The sequence below is a fragment of the Ambystoma mexicanum genome, chromosome 9 (genome assembly GCF_040938575.1).
Source record: "Ambystoma mexicanum isolate Mex_15411 chromosome 9, UKY_AmexF1_1, whole genome shotgun sequence".
Lineage (NCBI taxonomy): Eukaryota > Metazoa > Chordata > Amphibia > Caudata > Ambystomatidae > Ambystoma > Ambystoma mexicanum.
Window position 1 is genome coordinate 1,112,888,746 of NC_090931.1, and position 23,547 is coordinate 1,112,912,292.

Below are 23,547 nucleotides of genomic sequence, written 5' to 3' on the forward strand. Positions count from 1 at the left end.
CTCCGCTTAAAGGTCCCACCGGCAGGCCTTGACTAATTGGCTGGAACTGCAAGAATTCAGAATCCGAATTCTCATCATTAAATGTGTGAAGCGTGCATCCTAGATCCAACAGTTCCCTCTGTAAGCCCAAATAAACTTAAGAACATGTTCAGATAATAAGTGCCAAGTCATTCTATAGTTATTTTGTAGTGGCAGAAAAATCCTCTCAGTCTTTAGAGGTCAATATTCTTAGTGATGGAATACAATCTAGTAGTTTGAGCAAAGAGCTACGATTACTTCTTTCCTTTCCTAAGATATCTGGACGGCCTTCAAGCCCAATCATATTAATCCCATTACTATGGGATTGGTCTACACGTCCAGCAGATGGCCTGGTAGGTATTGAATTCTGTACAACTATCTAATCCGTTTGTGGAATAATAGTGGAATGAATCCCACTAGCAGATGAGCTGGTAGGTGCAGATGGTAAACCTTGTCCCCCTGGATTTGTCATGTTGCATGATATAGATTTGTGAACTATATTTTGTGTATCGGAGAAAGGAATACCCATCGTCCTAGGGTTTAAGTTTTGTTAAAGTCCCTGATGTTAACAATCCATCTTTTAATGCTTTATACAAACCCTCAAAGTTGTATCCCTGTGTTTGTTCCTTTAATGATCTCGATGGCAGAGAAGGCCCTTTTCCCGTCATGAGCGTGGTGGTTTGTCGTTGTAGAGGCACTTGATGCCTACCACACTGCATATTGGGGATTGGATCAATCATAGCAATTTGGGTTTCTGTCTCAACATGGGTGACCGTTGGAATAAGCACTATGGATGTACCATGGCTAGTACTCTGTGAAGGTTTGATGGCTACCTGGACTTTGGCTCCGGCAAATGTAAGCAATTAAGCAATCAATACTACCAGGGAATCCAACCTTAATTGATCGCTCATTATAGCCTCAGTATTGGGGTTACGACAAATGTCTGAATACAGGAAGCTCTGGTCCACCTTATGGCCAGTGGTTCCATTTAAATGACCAATCGTATTATCACAGGTAGCAACTGTCTTGCATTCAGCACTACATTGTGTAGTCTTTAGTGAGCATTTCCTACCTTCAGTCGGAAAGTAGTTCATTAACATTTTTTGTATTTTCCTTACTTCCAGCAGAGGCTCAGAGATCAGTGCCTTTACCATTGTACCATTTTGTTCTAGAATCCCAGAGGACACTAACTTAGAGTCCCTCTTTAAATGGATTGCATCGGTCTTTATTAACATCCAGGCCATTTTGTATCGAGCAGCTCTGCTGCTCCTTTTTTCCATTGCTACAAAAATGCGACTGGCTTTCTTTGGTTAGTTAGCAGAGATCAATAGTATCGTCCTCCCAATCAATGATAGAATTATCTTTATCAGATTTCAAGTGTTGCTGGTTTCAACTTTAGTATTCATGTTTTTTTTTGTTTTTCATTTGCAGCTTTTTTGTCTGCCCGTTGAACTGCGCGCAGCTGAATTTTTTTAGTGCGCCGTGACATAAATCCAGGCCTTTCCTTTTCAGGCTCCCACGGAGCTTCCCCATTTAATTGTTGATCTAATATATTAGTCAGCGCCGAGGGGCTATCTAAGAGCTCCTCCCTCAGCAGTACTGATTGAGTAGTTACATCAGCATTGGTTTGACCGATATTAGCTCTCAAATCGGAAATAACTAGATTCAATGCCTCAATTTCATCCACCAAGTCTGTCAATGAGTGGGGTAGCATCACTTTGTTGTACTGATGGAGTTCTTTATCGCCATCTTCATTTAAACATCCCCTTGTTCTTAATGGAAAGTCTTCAATCCATTGCGAACCCTGCTTGTGGGTAATCTTGTGTCTTGAGGCTCCCCGCTAAATAGGAATATTCGACTATGACATCAAACATTAGTCATACATTTCCTACTCACCCTCACACCCAAACACCACACCTCCCAGCACTTTGAATGCACACGCACCAAAGTATTAGTTGGATCCTGGGATGTCAGGTGGCGGAACCAGAGCGTGCAAAGGATCTAGATGGGGAGGGGGGGACAAATGTGCGGAAGCCTCGTGATTTGAGGCTAAGCCATTCTGTTACAATAACATCCTTAGCAGTCGAGCCCACTAATAGCAGCCCAGCCCACTTTCAACGAAGCGAGACGCAGGAAACAGTATTTACTTTGGATATTTGAGTCCTTAAGATTCTTTGCCTCGTTTGCCACGTTTTGCTTGTTGGATGAAGGCTGCTGTTCACCTCCTCATTACAGCCTCGTAAGGTTTGATTGAAGACAGCAAAATACACAGCAACGTATCGTCAGTTGCACGGAATCCCCACCACAACACCACACTTCCCACCACTTCGAATTGCAATCTATCAAAAAGAGGGGTTACACCTTCACTGGCAAACCCTGTTGTTAGAAAAGCTGTAAACCCTATAGTTTAGAATGAATACAAGCCTCCACACACCACTCTAGATTCTCTGCTGGTGACAACAACAACACAGAAGAGGGGTGGTACAACATTATAAAAAGAAATATCTCCAAGACGAGGATAGCAAGATAATATATGCTTTCAGAGGGCTGTAGGCAGTACAGAGTATACACCTAGGCCAGAGAAACACTAACTCGATAACATTTCTATACAAATAATGCCTTATTTTATATATACACTAAGGTAAAGGTGATCCTTCAGAAGGGCTAGTACTAGAACGCACAATAAGTAACTTTAGAACAACCAATGCAATATTTACAGTAAGTAAATGGTAATACTTGTAGAATGGCAGCATACAAAAGGTAAGTAAAACTTTTGTAATCACTTTCAGAATATCTGTTTCGGGTACAAATGGATGAAACAAAACCAACATACAGCAGGTAAATACTTGTAATTATTTCACAGAAGCCTGAGGATTTAACAGTCCATCCTTATCTAGTTATGAGAGTCTGAGTCAGATTGGAGGGCAAACAAGCAAGGCATAAGCAGTAGAAAGTCCAAATGTTACAGGGGAAGTCTTCATTGATAAGTAAGTACACTCTTTGTTGGGGGGTGGGGGGGACCAGGGAGTTCGGAGAAGGCGACTAGTAGGCACACAGGTGTTAGGCCTGGGCAAACATGATTGGGCAAACTCCCAAATGCGCAAATTAGCACTCCAGCAATACAGGAGCAGCAAAACTCTAGTTGAGTTCTCCCAGCAGTCTCACAGTACCTTAGAAGTGAAGAAGAGGTTGCAGCACGATGCCCCTACGATGCAGCAGACCCAATCACTGGATTCTTTGTCAGGCAGACAAAAGAATGGACACTGGAATGGATCTCACAGCAGCAGTCAAGTGAAGAGGCTTCCAGCAAAGGATTCCTTGGGGTTCTGTGATTTTGGTGCCTTTTGGGAAGCACCACTGAAGAACGATTAGTTCCCGGTCGATTTGCCTCGCTTTCTTGGTCCAGCACTCTGGTGAGGGGACCTCAAGGAGTGGAATCATGTCTCTGGAGGTCTGGAAGGAATTCACCAAAGTTTCTGGAGTTTTCGATCTTCGGAAGACGATGCACTGCACAGGGGCCACAGTATTGGTCGGTTTGCAGCCCGTGAAGGTCACAGCTCGTTGTGGGATGCCTCGAAATGCATGTAGTCTCAAGACTGATTGGTCCCACCAGTGTAAAGGAGAGAGTCGTCCTCTTCGGAGTTCTGCTGTTCCTTGGAAGAAGGGGTTCGACAGCAGTGATTACACAGAAGGCATCTCTGGTCGTCTGTAAGCAACTGCGGACATCTCACCTCTTCTTCCTCATCAATTCTTCTGCTCCAGGGGTCAGCTTGTCTTCATCCTCGGGATCCAGGCATCTTATGCAGCATCCCAACCAGTAGGCACCCATGCAACATTCAAACTCCTGTCCTCTCAGGACAGCCAGCCTGTCATTTGGAAAAAAAGGCCCAGCAGAAGACAATGAACAGCAGATTTTCAGAGTCCTCCCCCATTCCCTGTCCTCGGACACACTGGAGTCTTTGCGGCCTTCACAAAGGGATCCCGCTGAATACAAAAGTCAAACCATTGCCTCCCCCACCCAGTACGGCAGAAGGAGCAAGCCATCTTTAAATTGGTGAAAAAAGAACAGTGCCACCATTTTGGGTCAATGTTGACCTTTCTGTGCACTGCCGCGGCTGTAAGTACAGCCTGTAAGTAAAAATTGCACAAAGGTATGTGGGATAGAACCACTGCCACCAGCCATTCAGATCAGCTTGTCACTGAAACCAAAAAGTTACAGGAGCAGTGAGAAAGGGGATACAGTGTAAACCATCCCTCAGCACTCCACATAAGGTGGGGTGTACTGATCTCACAATAGAAAAGGTAGGAAGGATACACATATTTCCCTATAACAGAAAATAAAAAGGGAAGCCAAAAAAGGCACCCAGCAACACCGCACAGAGAATGCTGTGTGATGCAAAAGTCAAAGACGGATGCCATAAAAGTTGGAGGAAAATATAATGCTAAGGAAAAGGTATAAAAAGAAATAAAATGAATGAGTGTGTTTGTGGAAAAAGGATCCCACTCGTTCAAGGGAACAGACCAAAAATCAAATAGTACAGCAAAAAGTGCTGGGGGACTCCCATGTGGAAGAGTGTGCATAAAAATGAAAATCTATCCTAACGATAAAACACAAGGAATTTTGCTGCACACCCATGTAGAGGAATCCACCTTTGTGTAATAGAAGTAGACAAGCCTCTTAAAAAAGCTAAAAAGGAGCACCAGAGTATTAAGGGCCTCAGGCAAATATCCTATAGATCTCATCAACCAAAAGGATCCTCTGCCAACTAGCACTTTTTTGTCCAGCTGAAACAAAGCACACGTACCAATACATGGCTGCCAGCCAGGGTTCACAAGTGTCATCCGGAACTTGTCAGTACATGCGTGTCAGATGTCACGTAGTGGACAACCTCCAAGTCGGGCAGCCACTACCACTAAGCAATGACTCTCCGATACAAGTCCCCTCCCATGTCACCCTGGTAGGGTCGCGAAAAACATCATAAACCGATGCATGGGAGGAGATGCCCTCAGACAGACACATACATACTCCTACTTTTCGTCCTCTTTCCTTCATACTTGTGGGACATTCCGTGAACTTTGTTGTCCTTTTAATTTTACGCAGTGTCATCACATGTGACCACAGCCTCGCCTTCCTGAGCTCTGACCAGCGCATCGCCCTTTAGTCCTTTTCTCTACGCAGTCGGGGTCGGATGTACCTGCATCTTAAGGACTTTTTTCTTTTTGTTCCCTTGTCCTGCTCCGGTTCCCTGGTCTTCTTTCTTCCGTCTATGCCGAAGCATCTGCAGTGTGTCCTGTTTTTCATGCGAATGTCGTTTCACAAGGGCGGATCCCCAATCTGTCTGGAATGCTTAGGCCCGGAACACCAGTGGGACTCTTGCTTCTACTGCGACTCCGTCTGTGCACTCGGGCAGCTTGTCAGGTGGGAGCAGGTGTTCCAGCGGATTCCTCCTCAGCATTGACAGCAGTTCATTAAAAAGTAAGCATCCGGTAAGTTCCTTCCTTTTTAGCTCACATGGGCCAGGGAACTCCTTCCCTGGGTCTTCTGGTTCTGGGAGGGGCCCCAAGTGGCTCCGGTACCAGGGGTCACCCTGAGGTGTCCCGAAAGGGATTGAACCTGCACTACGGAGATTTATCCGAGGTTCCCGGTAAAGGGGCTAACGTGAAGCCCAGCATTTCTGGAGTGGTTTTCACCGGGGTAGTTCCAGAGGTTTCCAAATCTGGAACTAAGTGTACCGAGACTCATCTCAAGGTTTCCAGTAAAGGGACTAAACCCCCTGGGGTCACCCCCGAGGATCCCCTACTAGGGGCTATTTCGAAGGGATTGTGTCCTCCAACGCATTCCTTATCTTGATACATTACATCCAAGCTTGCTGGCCTCAGACATTTTTTCAGTAGAGGGCGCTGCGCGTCGACGTCCCTCGAGCTGGTGTCCCTCGACGGCCACTGTCTTGGCGCTGACGTCATCGTGCGTATAAATGGACTCACGCAGCAACCGTTGCTCAGTTATGTTTTTCCGCGCTTCGTGGGCCTCGGAATCGTGTTGCTCAGTTCTTTCTTCAAGTAGATTCTACTTATTCCTCGAAGATATCATCTTTATTCGATGGCTTCCGCATCCGAACCGTCGACCCCACGGTCCGGCTTCAAAAAGTGTTGCAATTGTGGGAAGAAAATGTTGTTGACGGATCCTCACAGGATCTGTTTGTGGTGCCTGGGATCGGCGCATCACTGTTCGGAATGCGAGGACTGTATGTCCATGACGGCGAAAGCCTTGAAGGAGCGTAAGGGGAAGCTAGAAAGAGGCAAGACTCTTAAAACTCTACTCCTTCGAAAGTTTCCTCGGCAGAGTCGAGACATTTGTCTCCTCGCCGTCACAGGAAACATTCCTGTTAAGGTCTCAAGGCGGTTCCCATCAGTCTTCGAGATCGAAACACTCGAAAAAGAGGCGTTGTAGATCTCCCTCTTCTTCGTCTTCTATTTCCCCGGAAAGGGTCACCTGCCCCACGAAACACAGCTCTCCAGCTAAGTGGGAGGAATTCTGTAAGAAAATGCTTAGCGTCTTCGAGAAAGCGGCCTCGACCCCCTAAGAGACGGCTAAAGATGATACCCTGGGTGAAAGACCCGAAAAATCAAAACACTGCGAGTCGTTGCACCCGGCGAAAGAAACTGCCCGAGAGCGTCATGAACCCTCGAGTAAAGGCGGTAAGACCGCGTCACTGTCGTCGAAGGTTTCTTCGACTCATAAATCTGCGTCATCGACGCCTTTATCGAAGGGTCCGTCTACGCATAAATCAGTTGCATCGACACCGTCTTCGACGCCACTGTCGACTCCGATAAAAGACAGACCTACTACTGTCACTACATCTCAGTCAGTAGAGGTGCTGAGGACTTCGACCATGACCTCGAGGATGCCGTCGACAACTTCGACTGCGAGTAGGATTCCGATCCTCTCGAGTACTTCGGGGTCTCTTCAAACTTTTTCAATGCCCTTTTCGGGTTTGTCGAAGCCTTTGACTTCCACGTCGACAACTTTGACGTTTTCTCAACTGCTGACAACAAATCTGGCCCCTTCTGCTCTAGAAAGGGGTTTTAAGCCATACCCTAGGTCTGATTTATTTTGGAGCTTTGTCCTCTATATATGAGGAAGGGGAGGATTCTGACAATGAGACCCTTTGGGTTGCAAAGGACCACAACATCCATACCAGAGGAATTTATCTCTGAAGAGAACAGGTTAAAGGATCTTAAAGACTCTTTATATGAGACAAGTGGTTTAGATACTTCTCCAGAAGTAGAATTTGCTAAACCAGACCCTGGGGAGCATGCTGAGACCCCTTATAGGGTTCTGATGGCCAGAATAATAGAGTTCATGGGGTGGTCTACACCTTCACCTTCTTTTCAGCAGGATGACCTTACTGACATTTTAGTTAAAGGTCCACAGGAAGATCCTGTTCCTTTTCATACTGCACTGCAAAGAAAAATATCTGCTAAGTGGGAAACTCCTGAAGTTATCCCGGCAGTTAAAAATAAACTATCTGCCAAATACAGGGTATGTGCTTCAGACCCTGAATATTTGAGCAAACATCCAACTCCAGAGAGTTTGGTTGTACAAGCAGCAACTTCATCGAACAGTAGATCTGCATACCCTACTATTCCACAAGACAGGTATGATAAAAGGTTTGACACTATGTCAAAAAAAGTCTTTTCAGCATGTAGCATGGCGCTTAAATCTATTATCGCCACTTGCACGCTTCAGCCATACACTTTGGGAGTGTGCTTCATCTGCGGCTGACTGTCTCCCGGAAGGAGAGGAAAGGGAAGCATTTTTAAACATCATTAAAGATTGGAAAGATGCAATGTGCGCGTCTCTTCAAACTGGCATTGATTCTGCTGACAGTATCAGCAGGGCCATGGCGGCAAGTACTACAATCCGCAGATTTGCGTGGTTGCGAAAGTCTGGTTTTGCTCCAGATGTACAGGCCAGACTTTTGAATATGCTCTTTGACGGCACTTCTTTATTTGGTAAGAAGGCTGATGACAGCCTGGAGAAGTTACAAACATCTAAGGCAGCAGCGAAATCTCTTGGATCTGCAATCCGTCAGACTCTGAATCGCCCCTCAGGAGCCTCCTGGAGGAGTAGGTCCTTTCGCTTTTACTCCGCATTCGGAAAAGGCAGAGGGGCCAAAAACGATTCGCCCGTGGTGGGCGGGTTAAAGGTACAAAAGCCGCAGCAGCAGGTGCCTCTTTACCCTCGGCATCTGCGTCAGCTGCTTCGAAACCCCTCTGAGGTCTCTCCTCACAAGACGCCAGTAGGGGGCAGGTTAACTCAACATCTGGCAGAATGGCAGGCTATTACGTCAGATGCTTGGGCATTGGAGACAGTTGCCCAAGGTTACTGCCTGCCTTTTCTACACACCCCTCAGTCATCCACCGGGGAACAACTCTTTGAAGTTTCCAGATCCGCTCCTTCTGCAGGAGATTCTAGACCTGCTAGAGAAAGGTGCCATAGAACCGGTACCTGCAGCGGAGAGGAACAAGGGTTGGTATTCCCCCTACTTCCTAGTACCGAAGAAGGACGGAGGACTGAGACCCATCTTGGACTTTCGAGAATTGAACAAATTCCTCAGGAAGGACAAGTTCAAGATGGTAACTCTCTCTCAGATCCTTCAGGCCCTCCAGCTTCAGGACTGGCTGGTATCTCTAGACCTTCAGGATGCTTATTTCCATGTGCCAATCCATCTCAAACACAGGAAATACCTGAGGTTCGCAATTGGCAACTCTCACTATCAATTTCGAGTTCTGCCATCCGCCCCGAGGGTCTTCACCAAACTAATGCCGGTAGTGGCTGCAAGTCTAAGGAGGGAAGGGATCCACGTCTACCCCTACTTGGACTATTGGTTGATCAAAGCAGTATCTTCGGAACAAGCTCAGATCCAGCTAGATTGTCTGCCACTTCCTTTACAAACTGGGCTTCTCCCTCAATTTAAAGAAGTCACGGATGATACCATCACAGAGACTCCAGTTCATTGGAGCGGTCCTGGACACTTCCCTAGGGAAAGCCTCGCCACCAAAGGTGAGGGATCAAGATATTCTGCAGATGGTCTCCAAGTTTCAAAATGCCCAACGTCTTCCAACCTTCGACCTTTTGAGGTTGCTAGTCCTCATGGCATCCTACATCTTCCTAGTGCCAGAGGCTCACCTGAGAATGAGATCCCTCCAGTGGGCACTAAGAACCCAATGGTCCCAATTCTCAGGAAGAATGACAGATCTCCTTCAGGTCCCGGAGTGGCTCGAGACCTTCGGTGGTGGGCCTGTCGGGAGAACATTTTGAAAGAACAGTTTTGGCAACCATGGCTGGAGATAACAGTAGTCACGGATGCCTCACTCACGGGGTGGGGAGCCCATGCCAACAACTTGACCATCAGCGATCGTTGGTCTCCATCGGACTCCAGACTACATATCAACCTGTTGGAGCTGAGAGCTATCAGACTAGCGCTGAAGGCTTTTCTGCCATCTGTACATGGGGAGAAATGTCCTAATAATGACGGACAACACAGTGGCCATGCACTACCTCAACAAAAGAGGAGGCGTAGGATCACTGCCACTGTGCAGAGAGGCGATGCAGCTCTGGTTTTGGGCAATTCAAGAAGGAATCTCTCTATCAGCAGTTCACTTAGCCGTAGAGAAGAACTTGACAGCGGACGCTCTGAGCAGGCAGAGCAGTCTCCCACGAGTGGAAGCTAGCTCAGGAAATCCTTCAAGAGATCTACGCCCTTTGGGGAACCCCTCAAGTGGATCTGTTCGCTACCAGTATCAACAGAGTGCGATCAGTTTTGTTCAAAAGAATTTCCCCCGAGAGGAGATCTAGAGGACGCGTTTGTAGTGAACTGGGAGTTTCCACTTCTGTTCGCGTTTCCTCCAGTCCCTGTCATTCCTCAGATGATCAGGAGGTTGAGAAGATTCCGAAAGACTATGATCTTAATTGCCCCAGACTGGGCCAAGAGAAAGTGCTACCCAGACTTTTTGGACATGTCCATCTGCCCTCCGATTCGTCTTCTGCGCAGAGAGGATCTTCTCTTGCAGAAGGGAGGTCAGGTTCTCCATCCAGACATCAGAATCCTCAACCTTCACGCTTGGTTTCTGAAAGGTTAAGATACAAGGATTGGGACCTCCCGGATGATGTCATGGAGGTGCTGTCAATCTTCAAGCGCACTGCAGAGGAGCCATCATATTTCAAATTACCCCTAGTAATCCAATTTATGAAGGGGTTAACTAATGTCTATCCCCCAAAGCTGTTCCAAGTTCCCTTGTGGGACTTCTAGTCTTAAATTTCCTGATGGGTACTCCCTTTAAACCACTCCATTCTTGTTCATTAAGATTTCTCAACCTTAAAACAGTCTTACTAGTGGCTCTAACATCTGCCAGAAGAGTGAGCGAATTACAAGCTCTATCTTGCAAACCTCCTCATACAATTTTTCACAAAGACAAAGTTGTCTTACAAGTGAAGCCTAATTTCCTCCCAAAGGTAGTATCTGAATTCCACATCACTCAGAAGATAACCTTACCTTCATTCTATACCCACCCCCCCGCCCCCCATCCAGGGAAAGAGGAAGAGAGGCTACATAGGCTGGATCCAAGGCATGCCTTAAGTTTTTATATCAGCAGACTTGCTAGGATAAGGCCAGACCAACTGTTTATAGGTTATGCAGGACACAAATTAGGATTGCCAATCACAAAACAGACCATTTCAAGATTGATTATTTTAGCCATTCTAGAATGCTACAAATTGGCAGGGAAAGAGCCCCCTCAACACCTTAGGGCTCATTCAACCAGGGGTATTGCAGCCTCTTCGGCTCTCTAAAGAGGGGTACCAATTCGGGACATATGTGCGGCTGCCACATGGTCGTCCGCACATACCTTTACAAACTTCTTCAATCTGGATTCCTCCTCTAGCCAGCAGACAAGATTTGGCAAAGCTATGTTGCACTCTGTTCATTCTTTTTTTTTTTTTTTTTTTTATCTTTTGTTTATTGGCAGAAAGTTAAGACAGGTATAGCACAGATTACATAGCAGTAAACTATCAGCAGAGCATCACAAAAAGGTAGCAGAACATGACTACAATGAATGTCTCCGTTTAAGGACAGATGATGACTCGGAGAGGCGCAAAAAGAAATAAAGGAGGGAGATATACTCTTCACTTGGCGTGTTGGGCTGTACTGGTGGGGAGTAGACCTCAACTCCACTTCGTCTCTATTGTTCAGGTAACTACAGAATTCAGACCACACATTTTTGGGGCGTGATGAGATTGGCAGGGATCCAATGTATTATTCTTCGCACATTTGTATCCAGGTAAGAGCCTTCAACCACATCAGAAGGGTGGGGGGATTACGGCGCTTCCAGCACTGCAATATACATCTTTTGGCCACAATGGCACTCACATTTAAAAATGTTGACATTTTCCTTACATTCTCCCCCTCCCAGATACCAAACAGGGCAAGTGGGTCCATATCCACCGGGCAACCAATTATTTCAGAGAGCATCTCAGTCACAGCCACCCAGAACGCGTTTAGCGCAGCGCAGGACCAGAACATGTGTATGTGGTCTGCTTCGGAGGATTTGCATTTAGGGCATAAGTGGGTCGGGGTACGTGTGAATTTCGCCACTCTGTACGGTGTATAATAGAGCCTGTTGAGGAGTTTAAATTGTATGCAGTGGAATCTGGTGCTAAGGGAGACCCTACGTGTATGTGTGCACATTTTGCCCCACAGTTCATCAGTCATGTCCGTTCCAAGCTCCCTAGCCCATGCTTCACGCGGTTTGAGAGACTTATCCGCTGTTTTCTCCAGCTGCATTTTGTACAAATTAGATATTATTCCCTTGGCGCCTGCGGAATTTGCTATATACTGGAGTTCGGGTGAGTCTGGGGGTTTGTCAGGGTATGAAGGCCACATTGCTCGTACTGCTGCTCTAAGCCTGTAATACTGTAGCATCTCAAGTGAAGAATTGGAGTGTTCTGGTCGCCATGTCTGAGGGGTGACAAACGTACCATCAGGGAAGAGGTCAGCAAGGGCTCGATAGCCCAGATTTTCCCTGTGTCGTACAAGGTGTTGGTCGTGTGTGGGGAGGGGGGGGTTCCGGGAAACTGCCACAAGGGAAGCCACTTATAATATGGGTGCTGTTCTTGCTCAGAGCGCAGGATACCCCTCCAAGCCCTGATCGTGGTGGCCACCGGGTCTGCTTGGGCGTCTGTTTGGAACGTGCGGTGCAATATTAGGGTCATGATGTTGATCCCACCCCCCGCCAGTTTCTCGAGTTTTACATGCGAGGCGGATTCTGGAACGAGTACCAATGAGAGGCGTGTTGGGCCTGTGCCGCGTTTCAGTACAGACGGAGATCTGGGGCCGTAAACCCCCCTCTATCATAGGGTAGAGTCATGTGTTGCCACTTCTTGTGGACCGATCCCGAGTGCCAGAGAAATTGGGCGCACTCCGAGTGGAGCCTCTTAAAATATTGCATCCCAGGCCAGACTGGTATGTTAGCGAAGACGTAAAGGAGCTTAGGGACCACTATCATCTTTATTAGGGAGAGTCTGCCCGCCAGGGACAGCGGTAGAGTGCGCCATTTGGAAAACTTGGAGAGGATGAGCTGAGCCATAGCCTCGTAGTTGTCAGTCAGTGGGGAAGGTTTGGTCAGCGACACCTGTACCCCGAGATACCTGACACCACCCGGTGACCAGCGTAGGGGGTACTCACACGCAGGTTGTTGAGTTGCTAAAGTGAGAGGGAAAGTTTCAGATTTAGAATAATTGATTGTGAAACCGGAGTACGTGCCTATTTTGGTAATGTCGCGGATGATTGGGTCCAGATAAGTGGAGGGGTTTCTGACATACAAGAGCACGTCATCCGCATAAAGTGAGATGATTTCTGGTGTGTCCCGTAACCGAATGCCTTTATTGATGTGACGCCCCCTTACATGGTCAGCCATGGGTTCGATAGCAAGTGCAAAAAGGAGGGGGGAGAATGGGCATCCCTGGCGAGTCCCACGGTATACAGTGTAGGGAGAGGAGGGGGCAGAGTTAACAAGCACCCTAGCGAGTGGACCCGTGTATAAGAGTTTGATGTAGGATATCATATTAGGGCCCACTCCCATTTTCTCTAGCACGGCCCAAAGATATTGCCACAATACCATATCGAAAGCCTTTTGGGCATCCAGCGTTACCGCCACAGCATTAGCGCTCGGGTCAATTCTGGACATCACATTAAATAGGCAGCGGATGTTGAGTGCCGTGGATCGGCCGGGAATGAATCCACTCTGGTCCGCATGGACCATGTGGGACATGAAAGGGAGAAACCTGTTTGCAATTATCTTGGCAAAGATTTTCATGTCAGTGTTAATAAGGGATAGGGGCCTGTAGGACCCGCACTTGTCCGGGGGTTTTCCAGGTTTGGGGAGGACTGTTATTAAGGCTTCCCTTAAGGAAGGGGGGAGGATGTTTAACCTAAGTGATTCAGCCCAGACACCGTGTAGAGCAGGCGCCAGTATGGCCACGTGCTCCTGGTAGAACTCAGAGGTGAGCCCATCCGGGCCCGGCGCCTTGTTTTTTGGAAGGTCTGATATCGCCTGGACCATCTCGTCCAATGTGAACGGAGCGTCCAGATGCTCCCTGGTCTCCTGGGAGATAAGGGTCATAGGAATGCTTTCCAGCAGGTCGTCCAAGTCCTGGGCTGAGTGTTCAGGTTGGGGGCCATATAGTTTGGCATAAAAGCTAGCCAATGTGTCCAGAATGGACTGGTCTGACCAGTGTCTCAGCCCCTTCTCATCTATAATGCTATCAATACGGGTCCTACCCCCCTCTGCACGCACCAGCCTGGCCAGGGTTCTACCGGGTCTGTCACCCCGCCCTCCCCCATATTTACGGGCAGCCACAGGGCGAGCATAGTATTGCACCTCTCTCATGGCTTGCAACTCAAACTGTTCCAGTTCAGATCTGATCCCAGCCAGAACTGGGGTCGGAGTGGAAAGGTATTCCTGTTCTAGGGCTTTAAGCCTCGTTTCAGAATTGTTTAGGGCTTGCCTAATAGCCTTTCAGGACTCCAGCTTCCCTAGAAATGCACATCCCTCTGATGTAAACCTTAAATGCCTCCCATCTGGTCCCCTCAGGTATATCAGATGCCCTGTTATTTTCAAAGAATGTGGTTATGTCAGCTAGGATCTCAGCTTTGAAGGCAATGTCAGATAGGGCGGCGGATTTAAAACGCCAGGCTGGTCGCGACGACTTAGTGTCGCCTAGTTGGATCTGTAGGAGCACAGGAGAGAGGTCCGATAGTGTACGTGCAAGGATCCTAACATCTAAGACCCTCCCCACAAATTTGCCGGACAAGAGGAACAGATCTATTCTTGAGGAACTGTCGTGCACCGTTGAGTAGAAAGTATAGTCCCTCTGAAGGGGGTGGAGCGTCTGCCATATATCGTGCAGATTCAGAGAGTCCATATGCATGAGGAGTCACTTGGCCGCTCGAGTTGTGGCTCTGCGAGTGGACGTTGTTCTGTCTAGGACATTATCGAGTATCAGATTCATATCCCCCCCATATTATGGGGACCTCTAGATATCTCATAAGAATGGAGGTCACATCGTCAATAAACTCAGGGGTTTCAGTATTGGGCGCATATAAGTTGACCAGCAAGCATTCTTTGTGAGCCAAAGAGCAGTGTAGAATCACATATCTGCCTTCCGTGTCAATGTGTCATGTATAGAGAATAAAGTTTACCGACTTATGGATAAGGGTCAAAACCCCCCCCTAGCTTGAGTGGAGTATTGGGTGAAGTGTCTGTTGGGACCCCAGGTCTGTGCTATGTTAGACGATAAGTGTTTCAGCGCATGTGTCTCCTGTAATAGGAGGACCTTGACCCTGTGCCTCTGTGCATAAGCCGCGATTCTACGCGCCTTCGTAAAATTTGTCAGCCCACGAACATTCCATGTCATCATTTTGATCGCCATGCAGACAAGCTATGGGACATCCCAAGCAAAGAAACTGGCTCTGAGAAATGCCATTTGTGCGGCACTAGCAGAATAGTGCCTTCTTTTAGACCCGGTCTCAACCTTCCCGCCATTTTGTGTATAACCTACCCCAACTTCTTCACCCCTCCACCCTCACCGCCCTGTCCCAACCAGCAGTGTGTAGATACCCATCCCTTAGTGTGAACAACTGCGTGCCAACCCCAACTCGGCAAAGCCTGGAAAATCGCCCAAACGGGGCTAAAACACAAACGTTTAGACTCAAAGAGAATTGCAACTGCAATGGGGGCTGCAGCTACCGTTCCGCCCACAAGTAGTAATACGAGTTTCAATAATACAACACAAATCTTAAGATCGGCTGATGAAAGTAAGGTTGCAAAGCGAGGATACACATGCTCAAGGGTATCACGGTCATATTCACAAGAGGAGACCATGTGACCGGACCTAGTCGTTGTCCAATGGTTCCTCGGGGCGATCAGCCAGCGGGATCTGCGCTTCAATGAACTTAACAGCTTCGTCAAGGACCGTGAAGAAGTAAAGCTTGTTGCGATGGGTGAGTTTCAAGCGAGCAGGGAAAAGCATCGTGTATACGATTTTTCGTTCTCTTAACATTTTCTTCACCCCCGTTGAATTGTCGCCTCTCTGCCTGCACTGCCACTGAAAAGTCAGGGAATATCCTAATGATTTGTGAATCCAGCTTCAGTTCCCCTTTCTCCCTGGCCAATCGGAGGATATGGTCTCTGTCCTTGTAGCTCAGAAGTTTTGCAATTATTGGTCTGGGGAAATCACCCGGTTTAGGGCGGGGTGCCAAAGAGCGATGAGCTCTTTCCACCGTGAAGAATGGTGAGAGTGTCGGGTTGCCAAGGAGGTCTTTGATGAGTTGTTCGACCACGAGTTCCATGCGGCCCTTAAGTGCAGATTCGGGGACCCCTGCTATGCAAATATTATTTCTTCGGGACCTTGATGCGAGGTCATCACACTTAGCTTTGACCTGTTTCATGTCACGTACGAGCTCTGTGACTGTGTTTTGTAGAGTATGCACGTTATCCTCAGAAGATCCCATTCTTTGCTCCGTTTCAGTGATCCTGGCCCCATGTTGGTCAATTTTCGCTTTCAGGGAGGCAACATTTGCGTTAATGTCATCTAGCTTTTCATGGAAGGCAGCAAAATTCTTGGCCATGGATTCCATCATTGCGGACAGGTTTGGTTGGGGGGGGGTCTGGCCTGCCTTCGTCGTCCTCCTGTGTCGCAGACGACGACGCCTGGTCCGCTCTGGGCGCTATCTTGGCAAACCTGTCCATGGCGCCCACTTTGCTGTTAGCTTGCGCCTTGTTGGGCATTGCAGTGGAAGGAAATAGCACCTGGTTAGCAAGGATCAGTGGCGGCCCCAGGGCGGCCCCCAGAGGGAGGGACGGTAGCCAGCCAGTGGTTACGGCACGTGAGCGGCATACGAGCAGCAGAGTTAGTGTTGTCAAGCCCAGGTGGAGGAGGCCCGCCCGTTGCGTGGCAGCAGCAGCCCCGCATGCAGGGGTGAGCCTGGGAGGGCCAACAAGGCTAATGTGGGACACGTTTCTCTGAAGTATGGTTGGGCGGGCTGGGCATCGGGCCGCCAGCGAGACAGGCAGGGGCCCCCTAGAGGCCGGGGAGGCGCCCCAATGTTCAGCGGTGTACGTTGATAGGGTGGTAAATTGCCGCTTTTAGCCACCCCCTGGAGGCAGCAGGCCAGCAGCACAGGGGCCCAAGCCCGTGGATATGTAGAGCCCCGTGGGGTGACAGCCACGCAGGACTACCACCACCTCAGTGCGCTGAAGAACAGTCAAATTTCAGGGGATGCTCCATGGGGGGCTGAGGCGCTGTAGGTATTAAGAGTTGGAGGGAGGGACAGGGCAAGCTCACGGGCAAACTCACAGGATGAAATGCAGGGGTGGACAACAGACCTCCCTAGACTGGAGCAGAGGAATATAGTTCAGGCCCAGACACCCACCCCACAGCCTCCAAAGCGGCCGGTCCCAGAAGTTCCACAGCGTTTAAATGTCCTCCCAAAGGGGCCGCACCCACCTTACATGATCAGGCCCAGATCCAGGGCCATTGCGGCGTGGAGGCAGCGGCCAGCCGGCCGTCCGCGCAGGAGGCAGAGATTCTTCCCTGCTCGCCGCGCCAGAGGGGCCATGCTGGCGAGCCCCCGATTGAGCCGCAGATCCAGGGCCACACAGAGGTCCGTGGGGGGGCAGCGCCCGTGCCCTGCAGCAGATGTCCGGAAGGGTGCTGCCGCTATCCCAAGGATCAATGCCGCTCAGCGCCTCCAGGGCATAACGCAGCACAACGGCCTCAGAGGGCTGCGGGGGGGCTGCGCCCGCTCCCCGTGACCAATGCCGGCAGATTATGTGGTTGCCGGCACGGGGACCAAGGCCACACAGCCCGTGCAGCACCCCCGGGCACAGCGCAGCACAAGCAGCCCCCGCCTCCCCACGACAGGGGGGCTGTGACAGTCCGCAGGCGCAAGGGCCGGCCCAGCCCGCAGCAACAGAAGCCGAACCGCCGCCACCAAATCTGCCGCCGCTGGTCCAGGACCGCAGGTGGAGGCCAAGTTGTCCGACGTCCGCTCCTCAGGGCACCAGCGGGGGGAGCGTCTCTCCAGGCTATGGAGCGGCACCGGGAGCCCGCGGCCAGTGGCGCCCCAGGGAAGGCCGGGGAGCTCCACCAGATAACGACGCGCACAGAGGCTGCAAGCAGGCACAGCCCGGGCGCGCGAGACGGCCACACGGCGCCGCAGGCCCAGATGGTCGTTATGTCGGCTCCAGGCCCCGATTCCTCTCCAGATTCCGGCCACACAACAAGGAGAGAGAAAGTGGAAGAAATGAGGCAGAATTGCTGAGCAGAAGTGCGGATTAGCGCCGATGTTCAGTAGATTCTAGTGGGCAGAGACGGAGCTCACCGTCTAGGCAGCCATTTCCCTCGGCTGCTCAACAGCGCCCCCCCCACTCTGTTCATTCTTAAAGAGAAATATTCCAATTTTACTCCCACCTCCGTTTGCACACCACTGCTATGGGAGTCTATCAAGATAAGGAATATGTCGGAGGACACAGTCCCTTCGAAGAACAAGTTGCTTCTTACCTACGTTCTTCCGATGGGATGTTCCTCCGACGTATTCCTTATCGCCCCTCCCATCCATCCCCGCAGTAAAACTTCCCTTGTAGTTGCAGTTTACGCTCCTTCAAGGTCAATAACCAAATCATGCACAGCTAAATTTCAAGCTTCAAAATGGAACTGAGCAACGGTCGCTGCGCAAGTCCATTTATACGCACGATGACATCGGCGCCGAGACGGTGGCTGTCGAGGGACACCAGCTCGAGGGATGTCGACGCGCAGCGCCCTCTACTGAAAAAATTTCCGAGGCCAACAAGCTGGGATGTAATCTATCAAGATAAGGAATACGTCGGAGGAAGGTCCCATCGAAAGAACGTTACAAGGTAAGAAGTAACTTGTTCATCTAAAACAGGCATGATCGAGGGGCCCACTTCAAGGACTCTGACTACAGAGGGTTACCCTAAGCCTTCCCACACACAATACAGTGGTTGAACCGATACTGCCGAGGGGGCAAAGAAGGCGGGCAAACACCCGAAGTCTTCAAAATACCATCTCTTCCGAGGTGCCCTCACTGAGGGCTAATTCTTCAGCAGGTTCGAAGTGGTTGCAAAAGCGCTCTAGACCTGCTAGCACTGGCTCTGCCGAGGTTTTCTGTCACAGGGCTAAAATGGAACAAAAGTCCCCTGATACCCCTGTGGTGACAACGGCCTTACTGACATCTGTGACGCAGTTCTCCTCAGGCAATAACAAAATACCAGTACAACCTCTACGGTGGCCATTTTGACTACCTCTCACACAAAGGTTCTCAACACCTAGTACTGAGGGGCCTGTTTTTAGGGCTGAGCAGCCTTCTCCACATAATGTGGATAATAGGAATCCGTTCCGCCCTCCGATGGATTGGTGTGGTCAATTTCCGCTGCCACTCAGTCTCGCTCACTCCTATGATCGCTCCCTTGGTTTATGTGGATCCAGATGGTGGCGGGCTGTCCTGGCACCCAGCCTCTTTGCAATTCTGGGAGTATGCCCCTTCAGAGCAGCCTCTACACACTCTGGTGACTAGGCTTTCTTCGGAGGATGCGTTTTTTTTTGGCAAGTTCCAGACTCTTATGCACTCTGACCCGATGAAGGCATACTTTAAGAATCTATTTAAAGAAATGTATCATAAGCATCCCGAGCCGCCACCTGCTCCAGCGACACCTCTGCAGGTTCCCGTAGTGCCACCTTCTCTCTGTGGGGCCCCCTCCTCCACTACCACATCTGCCTCCACTTTCACCTGTTAAGACTCCTGTTGCGCAGTCGAGTCTGCCCACCTGGTCTGGGGTGCCACGTGCTGCTGATCAAGATTCTGTTCCCGCCGCACTGGATGAAGATCAAGCCGACCAGAATAGTGACGACCCCGGCCCAGCTCTATCCGAGCCTTTCATGATCGGGTAGTGGATATGATGGCATTGTTATATATTCTAATACCCGAGCCTCCCGTTCCACAAAAAAGGTGTACTTTCTGGAGCCTTTTGCTCTGTCGACACAGGAGTGCACAGGTCTCTTCCTTCAAAAGGATGTCCTGGCCGAAGCCTGCAAGGTCTGGGAAAAACCTCTTTCCGGGCAGCTTGTGAACAGAAAAATTGATGCTCGCTACAAGGTACACGCGTCCAAAGACATACCCTTAACTGCATGTCTGCTCCCCTCATCGACGATGGTGGCAGCAGCTATGCCCCAGCCATCCTCTGCATCTTCCACTGCAGCATCTTAAGTCCTTTCCAAGGAGGACAAGCTTCTTGATGCCATTGGAAAAAGGTATTTTCTAATTCGGCTCTACAGCTGCGACAGGTTAATACTGAGGTCCTCCTGGCGGCTGCTAATCTCAAGCTGTGGAAGGAGCTTTCCCCAGTTTCAGGAATGTATTCCCTCAGGCTCGAAGATTTTAAGGGTGGCTTATCAGATGCCAAAGTTCTGGCTCAGGACCTGCTGGAGGCTGTGACCCATCATGTTGACACCTCTGCATGGGGCCTTATGGTTGGAGTATACATCTCCCGCCAAACTTGGCTGCATGCTACAATGTTCTCGAAGGAAGTACTTGATCTTCTCTTTGAAGGTAAGGAACTGTTCCACTTCTACACTGATGAGGAACTCACTAAAACAAAGGCAAGCACGCAAATAACTAAATCTTTCTGTCCTTGCAAAACCCCAGCTAAAACAGCTTATTCTATATGTCGGGGTCACAAACAAGGTCCTACTCTGGTTTCAAAGGGTTCCAGGATAGCCGTGCGCGCCGGGCAGATGCTCCTGTTGGTGGGCCTCACCGCAAGCAGCAAATGCAAGGGTGCCGTTTTTTCTCTCGGTCAACAGCCTCCTCTTCAGTAACTGGGGGTTTCCCTGCCGATAAATCATCTAAATGTTTTCCATCAGTTTCACAAGACTCCAGTGGGAGGATGAATATTCTCTCATCTGGAAGCGTGGCAAGCCATCACAGAAGACTGATGGGTTTTGTCCCTCACCCGGGCAGGCTTCCGCTTGCCCCTCCCTCCTACCCCAACCTCTCACCCTCCTCTTCAGCAGACTGGGTCGCCATCCCTAAGAGCCGAGGTGCAGAAAATATTAGACCTCAGAGCAGTGGAGCCGCTTCCTTTGCGTGAGCAAGCGGAGGACTATTACTCCCGTCTCTTTACAGTGCCTAAACCCGACCAGGCTGGCCTGCGCACTATCCTCGACCTCTCCAATTTTAATATCTTTCTACCCCAAGAGGAATTCAAGATGGTTATGCCCAGCCAGTTAAATTCCTCTTTCTGGAAGGGTGATTGGCTCAGTGTGGTAGACCTTCAGGACGCCTACATGCATATCTTGATCTGGAGAGCCCGCATCGGAAATATCTGCGGTTCTCCGTGGGAACGGAACACTTCCACGCTGTGTGTCTTTACTAAGATGATGGCGGTGAAAGTAGCATTCATCAGACTGCAGGGAGTTCATGCATATCTGTATTTGGATGAATGGCTCCTGCGCAGTCCTTGCCCACAAGACACAACTGCCAATCTCAGTCACTTCTCCAGCTCCTGTTCCATCTCGGGCTGGCACTGAACTGGTGGAAATTGTCTGTTACAGTTGCTCAAGACCTGATCTTTCTACTAGACTACTACTAGAGAGTTCCTGACGGAGGACACGATTGCAGACCTGTCGACCACATGTGAATGTTTCCTGCAAACCTCCCACATGTCGGCCTGGTGGTTCCAGAGACTCCTGGGCCTTATGACCTCTTGCGTGTTAGCTCTAACTCTTGCACGGCTGAAAATGAGGCGCACTCAGCTTGATCTTCGGAGCTGCCGGTCTCCGGCTAGGGATCCGGACTCCAAGATGATTCCAATTCCATCCTCCATGACGGCGGATCTTTAATGATGGTCTTCCGCCAGCAACCTTTCAGTGAGAACCTCCTTCCAGGAGCCCTGCCCACAAGTAACAGTTACTCCAGACTCCTCTCTTCTCGGGTGAGGGGAGACACTGCGTTACCTCGAGGTGTATGATTTGTGGATGCCCCAAGACAGATGATCCCATATCAATTAACTAGCGCTTCTGGCCGTTTTTCTGGCACTCAAGGCTTTTCAGCCCTCTCTTCAACAGTGTGGTTCGAATTTGCCCTGAACATTCCGTAGCGATGTTCTACATCAACAAACGGGGGCACCAGGTCTCCTCTGGTGGATCTAGCTATCCAAATTTGGAATTGGGCGATCCAGCACAATGTCTGGCTTCAGGCAGTGCACATTCCGGGTCACATCAATGTTGTGGCAGACAACCTCAGCCACCAATCTGCAGCGAGTTACGAGGGAGAGATGAACACAGATGTTCTCACCAAGATCTACCAGCAATGGGGTGCTCCAGCGGTGGACGTCTTTGCAACCTCAATGAACTAGAAACTTCCTCTTTAAGCTTCCAGGGACAGTCTGAGTGTCTTCCTTGTGGGACGCTCTTGAGATCTCTTGGGACAACATGAAAGCTTACGCCTTCACTCCTTTGCTGCTGATTCTTCAGTCGCTCTGGAAACTCGGGAGTGCTTCCAACTGCACTCTCCTCTTCATAGCTTCTTGGTGGCCAGCCAGGTTCTGGTTTTCAAAACTGCAGCACCTGCCGGTGTGCAACCCGATCAGGTTGCCGCAGATTCCCGACCTCCTTCACCAGAGCAATCACCAGTTGTGGCACCCCTCCCCACAATCCTTCAGCTTGGCGGCGTGGTACCCAAGTTCCGTTCCTTAGCGCAGTTCAACCTTTCAGAGGATAACATGCTCATAATTCAGGCGGCCCGTAAGCCTTCTACGAGGGCTCATTACAAGAGCAAATGGCTTAGATTTTGTGATTGGTGTCTAGCTAACCAGCTTGATCTCCGACAGGCTTCTATTGACTCTGTCTTGTCTTTTATATCGGACCTTGCAGCCTCTGGCATCCATGTCTTATCATGCAGGACATACCTATGCACCATTGTGGCTTATCTGTCTACAGACAGTTGTTCTTTTCACTGGCAAACTCAGTCATGAAGAGACATTTTGCAGGTCTTCATCTCTTTCCACTGGTTAGGCCCCCCCACCCGAAATGGGATCCAAATGTCCTCACCGCCTTGTCTCATAGGCCTTTTGAACCTGTGGCCACTACCAAGCTCGAGTACCTTTCTTGGAAAGTGGCCTTCTTGATTGCGGTAACATCTGCAAGAAGAATAAGTGAGCTTCAAGCTCTCTGTCGAACATCTGATTCTAATTTTCCACAGGGATATGGTTGTGCTTCATCCTTCTTTCCTTCCCAAAGTTGTCTCCGAATTCCACTTAAACCAGTCAATATCCTTACTGGTTTTCTTTCCGAACCCGGTTTCCGATGCCAAGAGGGTTTTACACAACCTAGAAGTCAGACCAGCTCTGAAGTTTTACCTCGACAGAACAAGTGATCTTTGGAGTTCTTCACAGCTCTGTCCCTTTTGGTGACCCAAAAGGGAAACCTGCCTTGAAAGCGTCCATCTCTCGTTGGATAGCTTCATGTATCTCTGAGGCCTACAAAATTCAAGGCCTTCAGGGCCCAAAGGGCATTTATGCGCATTTGCACCGTGGCAAACCGGCTGCTGTTGCCTTTTTAAAAATATGTCCCTTGGGACCAATAGCCAAGGCTGCTACATGGACTTCCCCTTCGGCTTTTTGCAGACATGGTCTTGACGTGAACTCCCGGGCTGATGCCCAGCTCGGCCAGGCAGTTCTTAAGAATTTGTGCCAATAAGGGAAATTTCCATCCTCCCGTTTTCCTTAAGTCATGCTTGGGAATCTCCCACAAGTATGGAGTAAAGGGGACGGGACGTAGGAGTATGACTTAAATTACTTACCATATTGGTTACCTTACTACTAGTCCATAGTCCCCTTTCGTCCATACGCCCGCCGTCCACTCTGATAAGTATCCTCTGTTTTTCTAAA

General features: G+C 49.5%; 1 protein-coding gene across 2 annotated transcripts in view; it reads left to right on the forward strand.

Moving 5' to 3' along the window:
* Positions 1-23,547, forward strand: part of STAM2 (signal transducing adaptor molecule 2) — a 1,208,123-nt gene that overhangs the window by 682,651 nt on the left and 501,925 nt on the right. The gene's annotated exons all lie outside the window — the stretch shown is intronic.